This window comes from Electrophorus electricus, chromosome 2 (genome assembly GCF_041902795.1).
Source record: "Electrophorus electricus isolate QZ-2024a chromosome 2, ASM4190279v1, whole genome shotgun sequence".
NCBI classification, from domain to species: domain Eukaryota; kingdom Metazoa; phylum Chordata; class Actinopteri; order Gymnotiformes; family Gymnotidae; genus Electrophorus; species Electrophorus electricus.
The window spans coordinates 10,701,441-10,719,982 of record NC_137498.1 but is presented as its reverse complement, the minus strand read 5'-3'; the positions used below and the strand labels follow the sequence as shown (position 1 = coordinate 10,719,982).

Below are 18,542 nucleotides of genomic sequence, written 5' to 3'. Positions count from 1 at the left end.
TGAGTGTGAGTGAGTCTGTTTCCATGTCACTGATCTGGTTTCATATTGTGTACAAATCTGCAGAACCATCTGCTCTACTTTGGTGTTCAACCCTCCTGATCAAGCTTGTCTGTCCAGTGCACTGAATTTGTACACCAGTAATGTGTACATGTGAACCAAACCACAGCTCAGAATGGTTTCCACTCTAAGGTCCTAAAAAGAAAGTAACAGACAGTGGCGTCCAACTGCTGTCAGTGAACTGCACTCTACACACATTCTGCTGTCAAACTGCACTACGCACACCTTCATGATGTATGTGGTTATCTGTGGGTGTAAACAGAAACCACAACTCTCTGTCCTGCTTTGGCTCTTTATTTATGAAACAGCAATAGACTCTCACAGTGGAAGTGATGCATACAGCCAACGTTGGCATTTGACCTTAAAAGACATGATTAATAACAGAAAAAATATGCTGCTATTTAAAGGTCAAATATAAAAAAAATCCTTCAATAGAGATACACACATAAAATGCAGAAAAAATTATTCCTTAGGAAAAATAGCATAATGTAGTAATAAAATGCAATACATTTTTTACAGAATCATAGAGCAAAATGATGGTTGTTGGGAGTTAGAATTTAGTTCTAGATTGACAATATTTAAATTGACATTTACAGCATTTAACATTTTGATTTAGCAGTTAGCCTCCTTTCTCAAGTGTACCAAAAACAAACAAAAAACCCCACATGTACTCTGGTTCTATATTTTGTCAGTCTTAGTCTTAGTCTTACAATTCCTACTTTATGCTAGTAGCTAATTAGCAATTAGCAAATAATTAGCACTGCTTCCTATTTTCTGGACTGAACCACAGTGCAGATTTCAGTGCCACTTAACGGGACAGGTCAGCAAAAAAGCAAATGTACTTTATTTTCCCTTAACCCAGGTGGACAAGACATGTTTGGCGTCTAAACTGAAGGAGCACATTTTGGTCATTTAATTTAGAACAAAAGCTGCTAAATGTTGCTAACAGACCATGCTTTTACTCAATAAATGTACACAATGTCATTTTAGACATTTCTTAGACATTTTAATATTACTTTATTCATGTATTTCACTACTTTGGTAAACCTATTTCAATCACCAAACAGGTCCACATGAGTAAAGGTATTTTTTCATATGAGATGGAAAATTTCCATATTCCATAATATTACTTTATACAGTGATCTATGTCAAATTCTACCTCATTAGGAAGATAGCTGAGATTGTTCTGAACACTGTGATATCAAACATGTAAGTACCTTTAAGGTGAATTTAAGAATATATGCAGAAACAGACATTGCTCTGAGCCATCAGATGGTTAAATGATGGTGTTACACCAAAATCTGTGACCAACAAATTCTGTCACTGTACAACCTGCAGCACACAGATCACCATTTCTGATAAATAAATGGTTAAACACCAATCCAAATGTTTTTAGGTGTGATTTCAGATGGCTGGGTGCTGCTGCTCTCTGCTTATCCCAGATATAAATACCTTTGTGTAAAATAATATATGATGATGACAACACCTGTAGAGAGAAGGTAACACTCACCATCAGCAGCATGGAGCACAAGGAGCAGATAAACACACACCTGCGTTCTTACTGAGTTACATACACACACACACACACACACAGCTACAGCAGGACTACTGCTAGACACCATACACACACTCTTCAAAACTACAGACTAGTGAATGACCTGACAGTTAACTTACAGTGGAGAGGAAGTGTATTCAAATGAAGACATTCTGATGACTCTCTAACTCCAACACACAAACTTGTTCAGGTCAGTGGGTACAACTAATCAGATGTGTGTGGCAGGTCTGTTAAACAGGTGTGTAGGCCTGTAGCTGGTCTGTTGATTTCTCTTGGTTTTCTTCTCTACTGCAAACTAGCTGTTCCATCTCCACCAGCAGTGTTATAGTGAACTCTGCTCATTTCTGACACTGAAGTAGGTCACATGAACAAGAACAATTCAGTTCATTCAGGAACTGACTCTGCACATGGTAAAATGGATGTTAATAGACACAATGAGAAAACAATCTGATTATAACAACTTGCTAATGAAATTTTTACCTTTGTTTCTCTTGGTGTAATAAACCACAGCCACGATAATGTGGAGGAAGATCACAGTGACCAAAGCAAAGGGGATGTAGGGCAGAGTCTGAGGAGAGACTGTAACAACACAACAAACACTGACCCCAGTCTTACACAGCAGCAGAATACATTTTTTTAGCACAGCTGTGAACTGTTTCCTCTTCCAAACATTGTAAATGTCATTTACTACTATTATTATTATTAGTTTTGTTCATCATGTGCTTTTGTTTGTTTGTTTAAGATGTATTCCCAAACTCTTTGTGTTGGCTCTATGACCCTGCAACGTGACTGTGACTCTGATTATGGATTTGCCCTTAATATATTTCGCTCTTCTCAGCTCATGCATCCGCCTCGTGATCGCTCCACGTTACACACTGTATGGATAGTGTCATAGTCAGGACACATGACTCTTAAGAAAAATGCCATTTTCAGGTAAAATATGTCTTTGGCAACTGGGAGCACATGTAGTACTAGGTGAAATGAGTCAAAAACAGGTCATTTCTGTTATTGTGGGTGTAGCCTAGTTTTATGCTGGGAACTTGTCAGGATGCATCATAGTCAGGACGCAGGATTTTTGACTCATGCAAATTTATGAAAAATACAAATTTGAAGTAAAATATGGGTATTTGGACAACTGGGAGCATATATTGTACAAGGTTATAAGTCAGAAACAGTGGATTTCTGTCATTTTGCCATTTTCTTAAAGTATTGTGAAGTAAAACATTTTACATCAAAATTATATTTTTCATAAATGTTGACATGTCCTGACTATGACAATATCAAAGTGCCAGTGCAGAACAGTATTTCCCCCAACCACTGTAGATTGAGGTTTCAGTTCACACGGTTCCTACTTACTGTTTGTGGATGGTCATAGTTAGGACGCATGACTCTTTAAGAAAAATGTCATCATGAGGTAAAATAGATAAAATAGTTCTTTGGACAACTGAACACATCTAATGCTAAGCAATGAATCAAAAACAGGACATTTCTGTCACTTTGGGTGTATAAGATGTAGTGTGGCTGGGAAACAATTTTACACTGGCAGTTTATTGATACTGTCATAGTCCAACTATACACTTTAGAAATAACATGAAAGACAAAATGAGGGTCAGTGACATTATGGATTGTTTCCAGAAGATTAAGTCATGATTTAAATCCCAGTCAAGTATTTTTAAAGTACAAGAGCACTTTAACCACAAATACACCCCTATAAAAATGGATGAAATGTATATTTACCCTGGATTTGTTTTAGCTGTGCTTTTGCAAACAAACACCTACCAAGCCACATCAGTGAGAAAACACTACTCCAGTGATCTGTAGCATTCATCCTATCTCCAGTATAATAGCCTTTGATAGTCTAAGAGTGCTCTATAGGTGTAACAGGTGCTACAGGTATAATGTAACGTTATACAAATGTTATGTGTATTTGTGTGCGTGTTAGTGTTTGTGTATTTACACAGCATGCATTTTAATTGCTTTTTAAGATATTAAGAGAGCATGTTGATATGCAGTAAATGCATGTTACCATCAGTCTTTGCACTGTCAGTAGTGGAAGCATTAGCTGGAGCCATTGCACTTGTTTTGCCATAAGACCTTGATGTAAATTCTGTTGTTGAGATTCCTGGAGAGGAACATGTGTTTGTTAGCATAAGATGGTGTACTGCTTTAGTACTACTTGTGTTTGCAAGTTTGGCTATAGTACTGACCCATTATAAATGTGTATAGGAACATTCAGGGTGGTTTACATTCGTGACACTAGTAGTACAAGACCACTTTAACCACAAATACACCCCTATAAAAATGGATGAAATGTATATTTACCCTGGACTTGTTTTAACTGTGCTTTTGCAAACAAACACCTAGCAAGCCATATCAGTGAGAAAACACTACTCCAGTGAACTGTAGCATTCATCCTATCTCCAGTATAATAGCATTTGATAGTCTAAGAGTGCTCTATAGGTGTAACAGGTGCTACAGGTATAATGTAACACTAGTTTGCTAAAGTTCAGTTTATTTTTGAGTTATCAATGCACAAAGAATACGGAGTGAGTCTGATGTATAGTTCTTCATATTCCTTATGTATACAATTGTAATCTCGCTCATCTTCTTCAGTCAGATGTGATATGATTAGAGAGAGATTTCCTGGAGAGTGAACAGCACCCAGCTGAACTCTGTTTCTGTACTCTTCACTCTCACTGGAGATCACTTCCCATGTTTTACTGTTTGGGCTGTATTTCTTCCAGGTGAAATGTGCAGGTTTGGCGTGTAGGTCTGTGCAGCTGCAGGGTAGCAGTACTGAGTCTCCTGTGTGTGCAGTGATGTGTTTTATTCAGTTGTATTCTAATACTCAACCTGTAGAAACACACTCTAATGTGAGACTCCACCACATTTGCTTGTTAGATTAATAAATATTTACTTTAATATTATATGATTTGTAGCATTGTTCTAATGACATTGACTATCCTTATAACAATGATAGTTATAAGGTGTAACTGAGCAAATTGGTTGCTCCATTTAGGTAACAATTTGAGCTTTGTTTGTTTGTTATTAAGTACCAATGTAACAATTTTTTAATATTTGATCAAAATCTACATTTCACATTTACTAACATGTTTCTTAAGAGTGGTCTTCATAAGTCCTTCATAACAGACGCCGCCCGTCCTGATCCCGAGCCTGTTCCCGGCGTGAGAGACACCGCCCATCTTGATCCCGAGCCTGTTCCCGGCGTGAGAGACACCGCCCATCTTGATCCCGAGCCTATTCCCGGCGGAAGAGATGACTCCGTCAGTTCAGTTCCCGTTTCTGTCCCTGGTGCGAGAGATGCCGCCCATCTCGTTCCTGGCCTAGTGGTGTCCGCCTGGCCTGTTCTCGCCGCTGAAGAGGTCTCTCAACCTGTTCCTGTGTCCTGTGTTAAGTCAGTGCCTGTAGGTGCACCCCCGGACCCGCCGGTGATTGCTGCGCCCCTGGACCCGCCACTAACTGGCACAGCCATGCCTCTGGACCCGCTGCCGCTGACCGGCGCAGCCACACCTCCGGATCCGCCGCTGCCGACCGCCTTAGCTGCGTCTCCGGACCTCCCTGCAATGCTGCTTACAGGCACAGCTGCCCTCAGGCCTGCCACCGCTGAACATCACATCACTGGACCCGTCTGTTCATAGAATGGAGGAGGCCACTCCACAAGTCCCAGTGCCATGTGCCAGGCCGGTCCCCAGGGTTGCTCCTCGAGACTCCCCTGTGGCCCCTGTAGCTGCAATAGGTGTGCCTCTATTTGGGACTCCCTCAGTCATACCTCGTGGTGAGCCAGTAACTCTTGAGGTCCCTCTGTCGACCTCCTGGACCCATACTAACTCCTTGTTTATGCTGGGTGTCGCTCCTCGGCTCCCTAAGGCTGCTGTGCCAGCACCCATTAATGTCTGGGTGCTTCAGTGTCTCCAGTTCCTGTGTTGCCTAATCCTGTTCCTGGTTTCGTCTATGTTCCTGTTCATGTATCCATGCCTGTTTGTGTATCGGTACTTAAACCTGTTGCCCTGCCTCGTGGACTCGGCATACCCCTGCCTGTCCCTGTCTCTGTAACCATGCCCGTTATAAATGTTGCTCCTGTTCCTATGTCTGTAGTGGTTAATATAATCTCATCTGTCATTACTTCTGCCCCTGCCCCCGTTCCCATAACCATGCCAAAGTCCGGCGTTGCTCACCTTTCCTCGTCTCTGTACCCGTCCCCTGTCCCGGCCATGTTTCAGATCCCACTCCTTTTCCCATTGTGTTTCAGTCCCTCAGTCGGTCCCTGCCCCTGTGCCTGTCGGTGACATAACCCCTGGTCTCGTACCTGCTCCTGGACCCATCTTGGCTTCTTTACTTGCTCCTGGTACCCTGGATTCTGTGTCGGCTTTTGAGTCTCCTGTTCCTTTGTCTTGTCTGGTTCCTGTCCCTGCTCCTTATCTGGCCTGTTCTGTTCCTGTTAGTGTCCCTTGTCCTGCTGTTCCAACTCCTGGTTTGGGGGGGGGGGTACTGTCACATCCACAAATCTGAGCATTCCCCGTTGTCAAGGCAACCAAATCACTTCTGGGTTTTCATTCGTCTCCATGGTTCCCTGTCTCCTCCCCTTTCATGCCAGCTGTTCCTGGTTTGTCCCTGATTGTAGTGTTATAAAAACCCCATCCCTACATATTTTGTTTGTCGGTCATTGTCTTTGTCTTAGAGTGGCTTTCATGGTTTCTGGTCAGTTCTCATTTGGTCGCTATCATTGCATTTCTAGTCCGATCTCGTTTGTTCTCTGTTTGTTTACCCTTGCTGCATGTTGCTTTCCTTGTTTAGTTCTGTATCTTCGTCGTCAATATTGTTTGTTCATCTTATGTAGCCCGGTTCTGTGTTGTTCCCGTTTGTCTGTCTTTATGCTCATTGTTATGTTCCATTATTGTTGTTCTCCGTTAGTCTTCCCTTAATGTTTTATTCTCTTGTTGCTCATTTCTCGCCCTCACCCTGTTATCAGATTATTCTTCTGTTAGCCTGTTTGTTCTTCATTCTATAATGTGTTGTTAGTCTTTGTCGATTATTAAACTTATTATTTATTTATTCTATTCAATCAGTTTGGTTCGTTATGGCGTCGTCACTTCGCACGTGTGTTCGCTCTCCACCCCTCCCGCGTTACAATTAGTTGTTGCTGACCAAGTGAGGGGTGACATCTTAGAACAGGCCAGACGCTTGCGGACAGCCGAGTTTTATTTGTAGCGGAATAAGCAACAATTGTAAAGTGAAAGAGGCGAGGGTAATGGCCAGATATACACACACCAGGGAATTGCTCAGTACACGCGATAGAACAGCGATAATACTTGGCGGGGAATGAACGGAACCAGAGAGAATAAATAGCGTAGCAAAGATGAGACACAGGTGACACTAGTAAACGTGATGAGGATCTGGTGAGGTTGTGCCGGGGAAGACGGGAGTTGCAATCACGGACTGAGGGCAGTTGCGGGACGTGAGGTTACTAGGAAAACTGAGCAGATGTGAACACCTCAAACCAAGTAGTACCTTCCTGTTCTTGGCACTGTCGAGAGAGGCTGAAATGAAAACTCCCATATGACTCTGTTATAAATGAACGCTTTGACAATGATTGTTACGACACTGCATTCAAAGTGTTCTGGCCTGGTCTATAAGTAAGGTGTTTTATTTTGTTACTAATAAAATGTTGGTTGATCTCTAATGCCACACCATTCTATCAGTCAAAGAAAGATCAGACAAATATGTATAACTCTGTGACAGAGCATCAGTATGGAAGCACTAGAATTCTTTATATCAAGCCAAGTGCCACATACAACACATGCTACTGATCACATTCTTGGAGTGCTCGGCTTTGTTCAGTTTTCCACCTCATCTCATTGAGTATGTCTGTGTTTAGTGAGGGGTTTGGTGTTGTCTATACAGGCAAAGGTCTGAGTAGGAACCATTCTAACAGAAATGGAAATTTATAGATGATCCAGTTAGATTCCCATTCTAATTAGATTCACATTCCCATCGTTTTGAAGACTTAAGCATCTGTCACATCTAACTGGCACATCACTCCTTTTTTGCCTGAGTGGAGCAAAATCTGGTGTTTATAGTCTTGATATTGTTTAATTTTGGAGATAACGTAGTATTACAGAAATCAACTAACACTCTGACTTGTTAGTCTGGTTTTTGTTACTTTGTGTTAACGGATGAGCAAAAAATAAATAGTAAAATGATTGCGGCTATTTTTTCCTTTCAGAAAGAAGCTTGTACAGCACCATTCTCTGGTTTTATATTAGCTCTCACTTCCAAACTGCATTAATTAGAAGGTTTCAGCTAGATTAACTCGGCACGAACACTGATCTTTAATATAGATATATAGGCCTCCATTATAGATCATTGGGCGTGAAGCGAAATTACTCGCTACCAGAAGCGAATTCCCGCGTCGTCTCCCATCACCGGGCAGATTTTACTCGCGTTTGGTGTGAACGACAATTTATACTGTAGATTTTTTTTTTTTCTTGTGTAAACCAAATCCTGTGGTCATCTCTGGTCTCTTGCAGAGATATTGTTATTAAAAGTACATAACACACCTAACAGCTCCGAATGTGCCCGCACACACAAACTGCATAATACACAAAGGTAAGAGATACAGATCGCAAAATTAATGAAATATTGAATTACTTGGGTGAAATTCATAAGACAAATATTCACAAGTTTATGTTAATGTGTTACATTTACAGGAAACTGGTGTCAGCAGTTTATAAAAAATAGCTGGTTCTTCACTCTAGTTAGGTAGTAGTTTTATATTATATAATACTACCTAAAGAGCCGAGTTTCATATAAGATCAAGGCAACAAAGGGTTAATTAACATACTACAAGCCTGTTAGATACACATTACACTAGGACAGATATTATAATGAAACTATACACATGATATAAATAACAAAAATATGGCACAGGAAATACTATCTAAATGTTTCTAGAGAGAGAAACAGCGAGAGACAGAGCGAGAGAGCCCAAGAGAGAGGTTTCCCCTAATGTACCACCTCAGGCCACGAGCTCTCCTCCAGCACTATGACCTCCAACCCAGCATTAATTCCCCATGGTTTAGAATTTCTTTAGCCTTATCTTGATTGACCAAGAGCAGAGTTTGTCCATTACTGACCAATCAGTGGCCACATACAAGCAGCTTTCCCACCATAGGACAACCACGACAAACCCATAGCTTCTAGAGCAGTGATTTTCAGTCCTGAATAACAATTGATTAATGTTACTCAGATCATTTCAATTTGCTTTTGTGAGTGGTAGCTCAGTGGTTAAAGTACATAATTTTTAATCTAAAGGTTGCTGGTTCAAGCCCCACCATTGTTTGCCTGCTGAACAAGGCCCTTAACCCTCAATTGCTCAAGTTATACTCAGTCATAATTGCTTTGGATAAAACCATTAGGTAAATTTAAGTTTAATTGTCTAAATGTTTATTCCAATTGTAATCAGTTTCTGTTTCTAATGTTTGATTATTCATGATCACATATGTAATTTTTACATTAGGCTACTTATGTTTATCACAGTAAAGGATCCATTACTGCCTCTTGCATTGTGATTTTAACACTGCCAGAATGCAATGTAGACAGAATAGGTGGGTTACATAAAGTATCCAGTCTCTGCACCGCACATTTAGTAGGTTAAACCCAAAGTTAGGCTGCCTGAATGGTAAAGCCTTAAGAAAGCAGGATATATTATGACTAAGGAACCTAGTCACACATTTTCTCATAACACATGCTAGATTTTGCATAACACATGCTAAATTGTAATTACAGGCATAATTTGGAATCAGATACATTTTGTAGTTTTATGTGCATGAAACCTTTGTCTGCACCTCTGCCTTTGGTTGTAGGTAAGTGGGACAGGGGTAAATAATTACAGTAACAGAAGCTGCAAATATGTCACTTGTAATGTCAAGCTGACATCAACATTGACTAAATCAACTTTTATGACTGTTTGTTTACGCCCATTTGCAACTTGTCATAGCTAAGGCTTCCTTCTTATTTTAGATGTTTTAAATCAAAAATCTAAAATAAGAACACATTAGTGATTTTGATCCAGCTGGTCCACCTACATTAATGATCTGCATACTGCAGTTTTCAGAACGATAATGTAACGTGGAGGCAGACAGGACTTGATGCACATGTGTAAACAAAAGTTCTTCATTTCCAAAACTGGTAGACACAATGTCAGAAGTAACAAAATGATGCAAACTAAACACTGACTAAACAGAACACCAAAAAAGGGAGAGGAACGATAAAGGAACTGTGCAGAAACAATAAAATTGTGATGGAATGTTTGATACATCGAAGCTCGTATCACACAGTGTACTGAAGCTTGAATCAGTTACTATTACCACTAAAGTTACTGTTACCACTAATATTAACACTAAAGTTACTAATAACACATGACTAATGATGTTTGAAGCTTCAAATGTCACCGAACCACAGGATGAGGGTGAGACTGTTTCATAAGTTTGGCACTGTCGTATAATGTATCTTTTTACTAAAAAATTGGAAATGTGCAAATTATAGAAGCCAAAAGGGAGAATAAACGTTTCATAACGTCACCCTGTTGTCTCCCAGTATAGTTTTGTATCAAGTTTTCACATAAAAAGGGAAACAATGATTTTAAACAAATTATTGCAGAATTTAATTACTAAACATCATTACTGATCATCCTTTTTTTTTTAATGACATATGAAGGCGGTGGAGTGTTGTATTGTTTATAATGCTGCTCAGTTTTGAATCTATAGCTGCTATAATTTCTGAAAACCACCAGGTGTCGCTGTTTTGTCACCAGCTTTCAATGCTCCAAAGCCTCGAATCCTTTAGCAGTACAATAAGGAAGAACCTCAAACGCTTCACAGGACTTCGTCTGCACATCATTACCAAGAAGGAAGTTAAACAGTAAACACTAGAATAACGAGCAGGCTAATAACGTTACCAAACAACAATAAACTCACGGGAGGATGAGAGAGCGCACATTCAAAGACCCACAGCCAAGATGTTAAAACAAGGGATATTTATACAAAGATTAACGAATGCAAACTAGACAAAGATGAAAACAGTGACAGAAAAAACAAACGAGGGGTCGGAACAGAAAAACCAAAAGAAGCACCGGACACGAGCGAACAGAACCAGGAAGAACACCTAAACAAAGCACGCGGGAAAGCATCTCCATGGGAACCGCGACGTCAGGGAGGAGGTGATGGTGAAAGATGAGCTGAAACCTGCCTAGGTGACGATTTACAGGCCATGTGTGTTAAAACCTGAGACATTCTTACTTGAAATGCACAAGATATTTGTTACAATTAAAGGAGTATTTGACCATCACTGAACTAAACGTTACTGGTAATGTGCACAGATGACAGCACAACAACAAATATGACAGCAGAAAGTCTACACGTAACTCAGACAACCAAGACTTTGCTAGTGTGGATACATAAGAAAACCTTAAAGCTGGATTTATCATTTGCAGTTGGATTTGGATCAAATACAGTGTTTTACCTTTAATGGTGAGTCTGATGTGATTATATTTCTGGTTTGTAAGATAACACCAGTAGTCTCCCTCATCCTCTTCAGTCAGGTGTGATATGAGTAGAGAGAGATTTCCTGGAGAGTGAGCAGTACCCATCTGAACTCTGTTTCTGTACTGTTCACTCTCACTGGTGATCACGTCCCATATTGGTCTTCTTGCCTTGTATTTCTGCCATTTGAAACTCTCAGGTTTGGCGTGTGGGTCAGTACAGGAGCAGGGCAGCAGTACTGAGTCTCCTGTGTATGCAGTGATGTAGTCTGTCTTCAGATTCCTTACCAACATGCAGCCTGCAGAAACACAAAGGATAAAGGCCTTCACTATTAAACATGGCTGCACATGTACATGTAAAATGGCTGTTATTACATATGACATAATTATTATTATTAAATATGACATCATTAATTATTCTTATTATATATGACATACTTAACTATTATATATGGCATACTTAATTGCTCCAGGTCCAGTCACCTGATGGTACTGATGGTACCAGCCAACTGATGATGGTACTGGAAATCACTAAGAGATTTCCCAATAGATGTTGGTATGATGGATGCATGACCATCAAGTTATAAGATGTAAATGTCTGATTATAGATTGTCTCTCTCCCTCCCTCTCTCGGCCTCCCACTCTCACTCTCTCCCTCTCTCCATCGTTCTCTCCCTCCCGCCATCTCCCTCCCTCTCCCTCATTCTCCCTCCTCCTCCCTCCCTCCATCTCTCTCTCTCACTCCATCTCTCTCCCTCCCTCGCTCCCGCTCCCTCCATCCCTCGCTCACTCACTCACTCTCCCTCCCTTGTTCCCTCATTTCCTCTCTCCCTCTGTCACTCTCTCCATTGTTCCCCCTCCCTGTCTCTCCACCTCCCTCCCTCCCCCTCTCCCTCCCTTCCGTCACTCCCTCTCGCTCCGTCCCTCCTTCCCTCTGTGCCTCCCTCGCTCCCTCTATCCCCTCCCTGCCTGCTTCCTCCCTCTCTGCCTCTCCCTCTCCCCTCCCACTAAAGTTATTAACACTAAAGTTACTGTTACCACTAACATTACCACTAAAGTTACTAATAACATGTGACTAATCATGTTTTAAGCTTCAAACATCACAGATACACAGGATGAGGGTGAGACTGTTTCATAAGTTTGGCACTGTCCTATAACTTGGAAGCTTTATATTTTTACTGAAAAAGTGGAAATGTGCAAATTATAGAATCCAAAAGGGAGAGTAAATGTTTCATAACGTCAACCTGTTGTCTCCCAGTACAGTTTTGTATTATGTTTTCACATAAAAAGGGAAACAATGTTTCTAAACTAATTATTGCAGAATTTAATTACTAAACATCATTATTGATCATCATTTTTTTTAATGAAATATGAAGGCAGTGGAGTGTTGTATTGTTTATAGTGCTGCGCAGTTTTGAATCGATGCCTGCTATAATTTCTGAAAACCACCAGGTGTCGCTGTTTTGTCACCAGCTTTCAATGCTCCAAAGCTTCGAATCCTTTAGCAGTACAATAAGGAAGAACCTCAAACGCTTCACAGGACTTCGTCTGCACATCATTAGCAAGAAGGAAGTAAAAACACATCTGCAGATAAAAACACAGCTGCATTCCACAACACACTACACACAGCTACAGCAGTAACGCTGCTACACATCTTATACATTCTACAAAACTACAGTGTACTGAACACTGAAAACCACCCCAGACTACAGTCTGTCTAGTGGGAATCACCACACAACTATGACCTGGAACTCTACAACTCTCTCAGTAGAACTCCACTGAAATTCACCACCCACTGATGTCCACAGTAGAGAGGAAGTGTGTTCAAGTGCAAAATAAATTATTCCTCCACTTCTTTCTCTCTCACATACAGACTAAATCTAACAAGGAAACAGTGTCTTTCTAGTGTCATCACTTCCTCCTGAGCTGCCCAGTGTTCAGTCCCCATCCTCAGTAAAGTGATCCTGCAGTAAGAAGTAGTGCTACACAGTGATCCCCCTCAGCACTGTTTGGTCACATCATTTCACTCCTGCACTTAGTGATCAAAGGAGCAAACTGAATGTGTAGCTTAGCAAATATTAGACAGATCAGACAGGAAGAGCTCTAGAATACATGCTGACTAAACACTGATCATTTAATCAGGTAAACATTAGGATGGTCTGATAACATTCATATTATTCATAAAGTACAGGTGGAATGCAGCAGTCTATGATCATGTTGTAGCTTTCATACTATTAAGAAAAAACTACTTAAGTGAAGCTGTGAAATCCACCCAGAACCACAGAACCACTAAAGGAGTCACCAAAGTAAAGACCACTTTGGATGTAGACAGTACAATGTCATCACAACCCAACAGTTATCACAGGAAGTAAAAACATTTTCTCACCTTTTCTCTTAGTTACTTTGTTCTTTTTGTTGTTAAAGCTGCCAAAAGCTGTTTGATGATGGTGGATAGCTATAAAGTAACTAACTGAGGCTGTAGGCTAGTGTGCACTGCGCTGTAACAATAACAAAATAAAATTAAAACTGTGAAAAGACAAAACCCCCAGCATGGACTGTCTAAGCCTCCTGGCCAATCGATGAACAAATGAGGAATAAATAACACAAACAGAAATAAACAAGTGAGCACATTTCACACGTAGCACCCAGTGCAACCAGATTAGCAATACATATGTCAGGAGGAAGAGGTGCATACTGGGAATTCTCACATCTGTAAACTGGTAGCTATGACTATGGTGGCATCAGAATAACTTGGGACTAAATAAGAAAAGTCTTTAAACTGGAGTCACTGGAGTGAATTTATGCTGCCAGAGTCAGTTAGTGATTGACTGATTAAACCATGAAGTTTAGAGCTGGATGACTGGCACTGATCAGGATTTGGAGACTGTTTGACAGTCTTCATGGTTGAGTGAAAGAAGTTAACATATCGCTCACACACCACTCAGAGGAACAGCACAGCAGAATTTTAAGCTCATGACCCCAAAAAGGAAGCATGCGCATATGCATGTGTGTGTGTGTGTGTGTGTGTGTGTGTGTGTGTGTGTGTGTGTGTGTGTGTGTGAGTGAGAGAGAGAGAGTGTTAGTTATTTAGTTATGTATTGGTAAATTGTTAAACAGTGCTCCAAGTTTGGTAGGAGGAAGAGGTGCTTGCTGGGAAACTGTACTGTTTTTGTGATATTACAGTTTTTTGCAAGACACAAAAACGGGGACATGTGACACAATAATTGAAACCACTAACTCATGTAGCCCATCTCCTGACCTGTTATACTAAACCAAAAGCACCTTCTCTGATTTACACTCATTTTGTATTTCTAAAACACATTTTTTTCAATAAGCTAAACACAATTCTCTATATTGGACACATCATTTCTTATAGAAAACCCTCAAATGCAAATGATACATCCATTGATCAATTAACCAAACCCAGTACTCATAGGTGAAGACAATTATGACTAATTTGTACATGGAGCACTATACTATTTGTAGAGCCTGAGCACTATAAAGAGGCCACAGGCTTGATGTCTTGGTTGGATATCAATGGAGGCCAATATTGGAAAGAGAGGATGAGGACGAGGAAGAGCAACCATCACAGATGAGCTTTGGGCCACTTTGGTTGACCATATGGTTAAGCATGTGTTGTGTTTCAGGAAAGTTGAGCAGGGGTCCAGCCTAATCTGAGTCACTACACTGTACAAAGTGTCAGGAAGTACTATAGTAAGTGTCCCTGAGCAACATGGGGGTAAACCATATAAACAGGCTAAAATAAACAAACAAACACTGTCTTCACATTGGGAGACAGCTGTCTGGCTAGCAGTCAAACAAGTCAGTACTACTCTATATTACCATGGAGACCAGAGGAGGGGCAGACCTCCTGATTGAAATGGATTTATTCAGTACCAGTCCAGCTCTTTAACCCGCAGGGAGTGAGCTCTGCCCCTCCTCTGGTCTCCACGGTAATATAGAGTAGTACTGACTTGTTTGACTGCTAGCTCAATAAGGGATATGATGGGCATGTCAAAATTCATGAGATCAGAATCCTCTGTAGTCTCTCCCCCAACCCCACCCACACTCGGGAAAACACACAGAAGCACCAAACACATACATCATACACCACATGTAAAGGACTGTACCACATATACAGTCAACCACAATGAGGTGTGACCTCTGTCACAGGCAGCTGGATACAGAAGTGGGTAGTGGACAAGAGCTGCATCATACACAGAATGAACAAGTGAGGAATAAATAACACAAACAGAAATAAACAAGTGAGCACATTTCACATACCACACCATAATAAAAAACGTTTTTTTTTTATAAATGTACAGATTTATAGAGCAAAATTATCCTTTTAAGAGTCACAATACTCTTGTACTTTTCTTATTTCTCAATTTTGTCAGTCTTACTAATGTCCCTACAATTCCTACCTTATGCTGGTCTGAAGTAACTAATTAGCAATTAGCAAGTAATTAGCAGCGGTTACTCTCTACCGGACTGAACCACAGCGCAGATTTCAGTGCCACTTAACGGGTCAGGTCAACGAAGAATCAAATTTACTTTATTCTCCCTTAACCCGGGTGGACAAGACATGTTTGAAGTCCATATTTCGCTCCTTTAGAACAAAAAGCTGCTAACGTTGCTAACAAACATTGGAAGCCAACAGCAACGATAGCTAATAGGATTTGTAAATAAGTCAGATATCGAGCTACATGTCCTCAAACCTCATCCAGGTCGCTTCCCGGTGACGTGTTTCTTCACTTGTCTAGTTCACAATGAGTTATACGACACACCGACTAGTCTGGGAGACATTTATTAACACTTGGATGCGGTTTGACCGGCTTGAGAGAAGTCTGTAGGCATGTATTTATGAAGGCTATATTTGAACTGCTGTTGACCTCCAGTGTTTGTTAGCAACGTTCGCATTTAACAGCTTGTGTTCTAAACTAAAGAGGCAAAATTTGGACTTCAAACATTTCTTGATAGATAGACAGAATCTGGGGTAAGTAGTGAGCTGCCGCTCTCAGATATAAATACCTTTGTGCAAATTTAATGTATGAGGATGACAACACCTGTAGAGAGAAGGTAACACTCACCATCAGCAGCGTGGAGCACAAGGAGCAGATAAACACACACCTGCATTCTTACTGAGTTACACACACACTACACACAGCTACAGCAGGACTGCTGATACACACCGTACACACTCTTCAATACAGTCTACTGAATGACTTCACAAGAACACTTATAGTGGAGAGGAAGTCTATTCAGATGAAACTGACAAACTAACCACAACACACACACCAAATATAGAAATGCGGTAGGTTTTGTAAGTTGTCATGTGGTACGTCCTCTTTCTTCCTTATCAGTCAGTGATCTATCAGATATTCTCACATTGTCAGTGAGGACGGTCTCATTCTTAGTTAAGTGGCTCTGTCCTTTGTCACAGAGACACGATGTAGAAGCTCAGGGGGTGAGACCCAACATAACCTCCCTCACTGCTGTTTGGTCAGTTCATTTCACTACGACACCCAAAGTATTTCAAAGGCTTATTAATGAAAACAGTGTAACGCTTCTTACCTGGAGTGAGGAACAGGGGCTACAGGGTAACCGCGATGCGTGGAGTAAACATGGAGTGACACACACACTGATGTGGGCAATCTGAAAGACTTTTATTCTCTCCTTGACCACTTCAAGCCAGGTCACATCATTCTACTTATACGTAAAGGAAACAGTAAAAAGCACCGTACAGCGTTACCAAAGCACAAAAGGAGCGCTGAGAAGGTGAGCAGAAAGGTGACAGTTCTCCCCTCTCTCTCTCTCTCTCTCTCTCTCTCTCTCTCTCTCTCTCTCTCTCTCTCTCTCTCTATCTATCTATCTATCTATCTATCTACATAACCATGAAGCTCCCTCTTAAAGGCGCAGTACAACTGTGTCTGTTACAACAGCAGGTGGAATTAGGCAGCCACAGAACTGGCTACCTGAGACTTAAAAAAGGTTGAACAGATGTTTAAAGGAGTATTTAATTTCAAAACATTATTTTTGATTTATTTATACATAATGCAGTGCATGAAACATAAGTCAGGGTGTATTTTAATTGCACATGTTCAGTTTGAGTAGTGTGGTTCAGTTTCAGATTTGATATGGAATTTGTTTGCAGGAGTAACATGTTTGTTGGCCAAAAAACTGGTCTTCCTTCTGTAAGAATGTCACTCCACCACTAGAGATGTGAACTCTACTCACACCACAAATGTACTGTTGCTTTCAGACTGGACTGTCCAATTAAAATGAAAGCTAAAATAACCAAGTTGACAGTCTATAGACTATTAAATAAATGTCTACAATCATGGACTTAATTCTCCAAATAAAGTGAAAGCTGCACTATGTAGAATGTATGTTGTCCACTACACTATCCGACAGAAACCTTGGCCTCACCATTAAGAAACAATGTCATCGTGAGGACTTACTGTGCCCTGGGCCTACATGGCACTGTGTTTACCGTCCCCTCTGCCCTGGTGGCACAATGTTTACCATGCCCTGGGCGTTGGGTGGTGCTGTGTTTACTGTGCACAAACTCAGGCATCTGAATGGTAATAAAGGTTTTCAGTGAGACTTGAATGGGTCTTCATTTGTTTTGACAGACCAATCATAGCAGTCTCTAACACACAAATCAGGGGCAGTTATAACATTAGGCATGTTGGTGATATTTGTCATTGTTTCATACACATATTACTTAAGTTATGGAAACTATGTAATTCTAAAACAGATGTGGCAATGTGACAAATATACATTAATCTCGAAACTCTCTGACTTACCTGTGACTCATTTATAAATGAGTTCTTTCAAATCAAAGTATATTTATATAACGCTTTTTACAACAGATGTTGTCACAAAACAGCTTTACAAATGATCAAGTCCAAGCTCTCAGTGAGCAAGCCAAGGGCAACAGTTCTAGAGAAATCTCCTTAGAGGAAGAAGTAAGAGGAAGAAACTTTGAGAGGAAGCAAGACTCAAAAGGGGGGCCCATCCTCCTCTGCTCAACAATGCTCACCACAATAATAACAATTTAAAAAGAAAAATAAATTTAACAAATTAAAAAAAAAGCAATTAATGTCTAGTCCAACTTTCTAGAGGTCCTATTATCCCGAGTTGTGCATTCCTGGTGCGTTGTCTTGTATGTTGATTCACTATGATGATCTGATCACAGCAATTGGTGCAACATCCAGATCCCTCTGAGTCTATCAGGGTTCAAAATCAGATTTATCACCTCTGGTTTGGTGTCAGATAAAGTAATAAGAATCACAGTAACACTGCTTCTAAGCCAGTAAGTGGAGGGGCCATAATTGTAAAAATATGTATACAGTTCTGGTTTGACCA

The 18,542-nt window shown here is 40.6% G+C and overlaps 1 long non-coding RNA gene across 1 annotated transcript; it reads right to left on the bottom strand.

Moving 5' to 3' along the window:
* Window positions 1–342: 342 nt before the first annotated feature.
* Window positions 343–16,945, bottom strand: LOC145647719 (uncharacterized). Its single transcript, XR_014116375.1, has 4 exons — window positions 16,746–16,945; window positions 11,153–11,470; window positions 2,093–2,191; window positions 343–1,962 (listed from the first exon to the last, which is right to left on the bottom strand). It is a non-coding gene; the product is annotated as an uncharacterized LOC145647719 (long non-coding RNA).
* Between the last annotated feature and the right edge of the window lie 1,597 nt (window positions 16,946–18,542).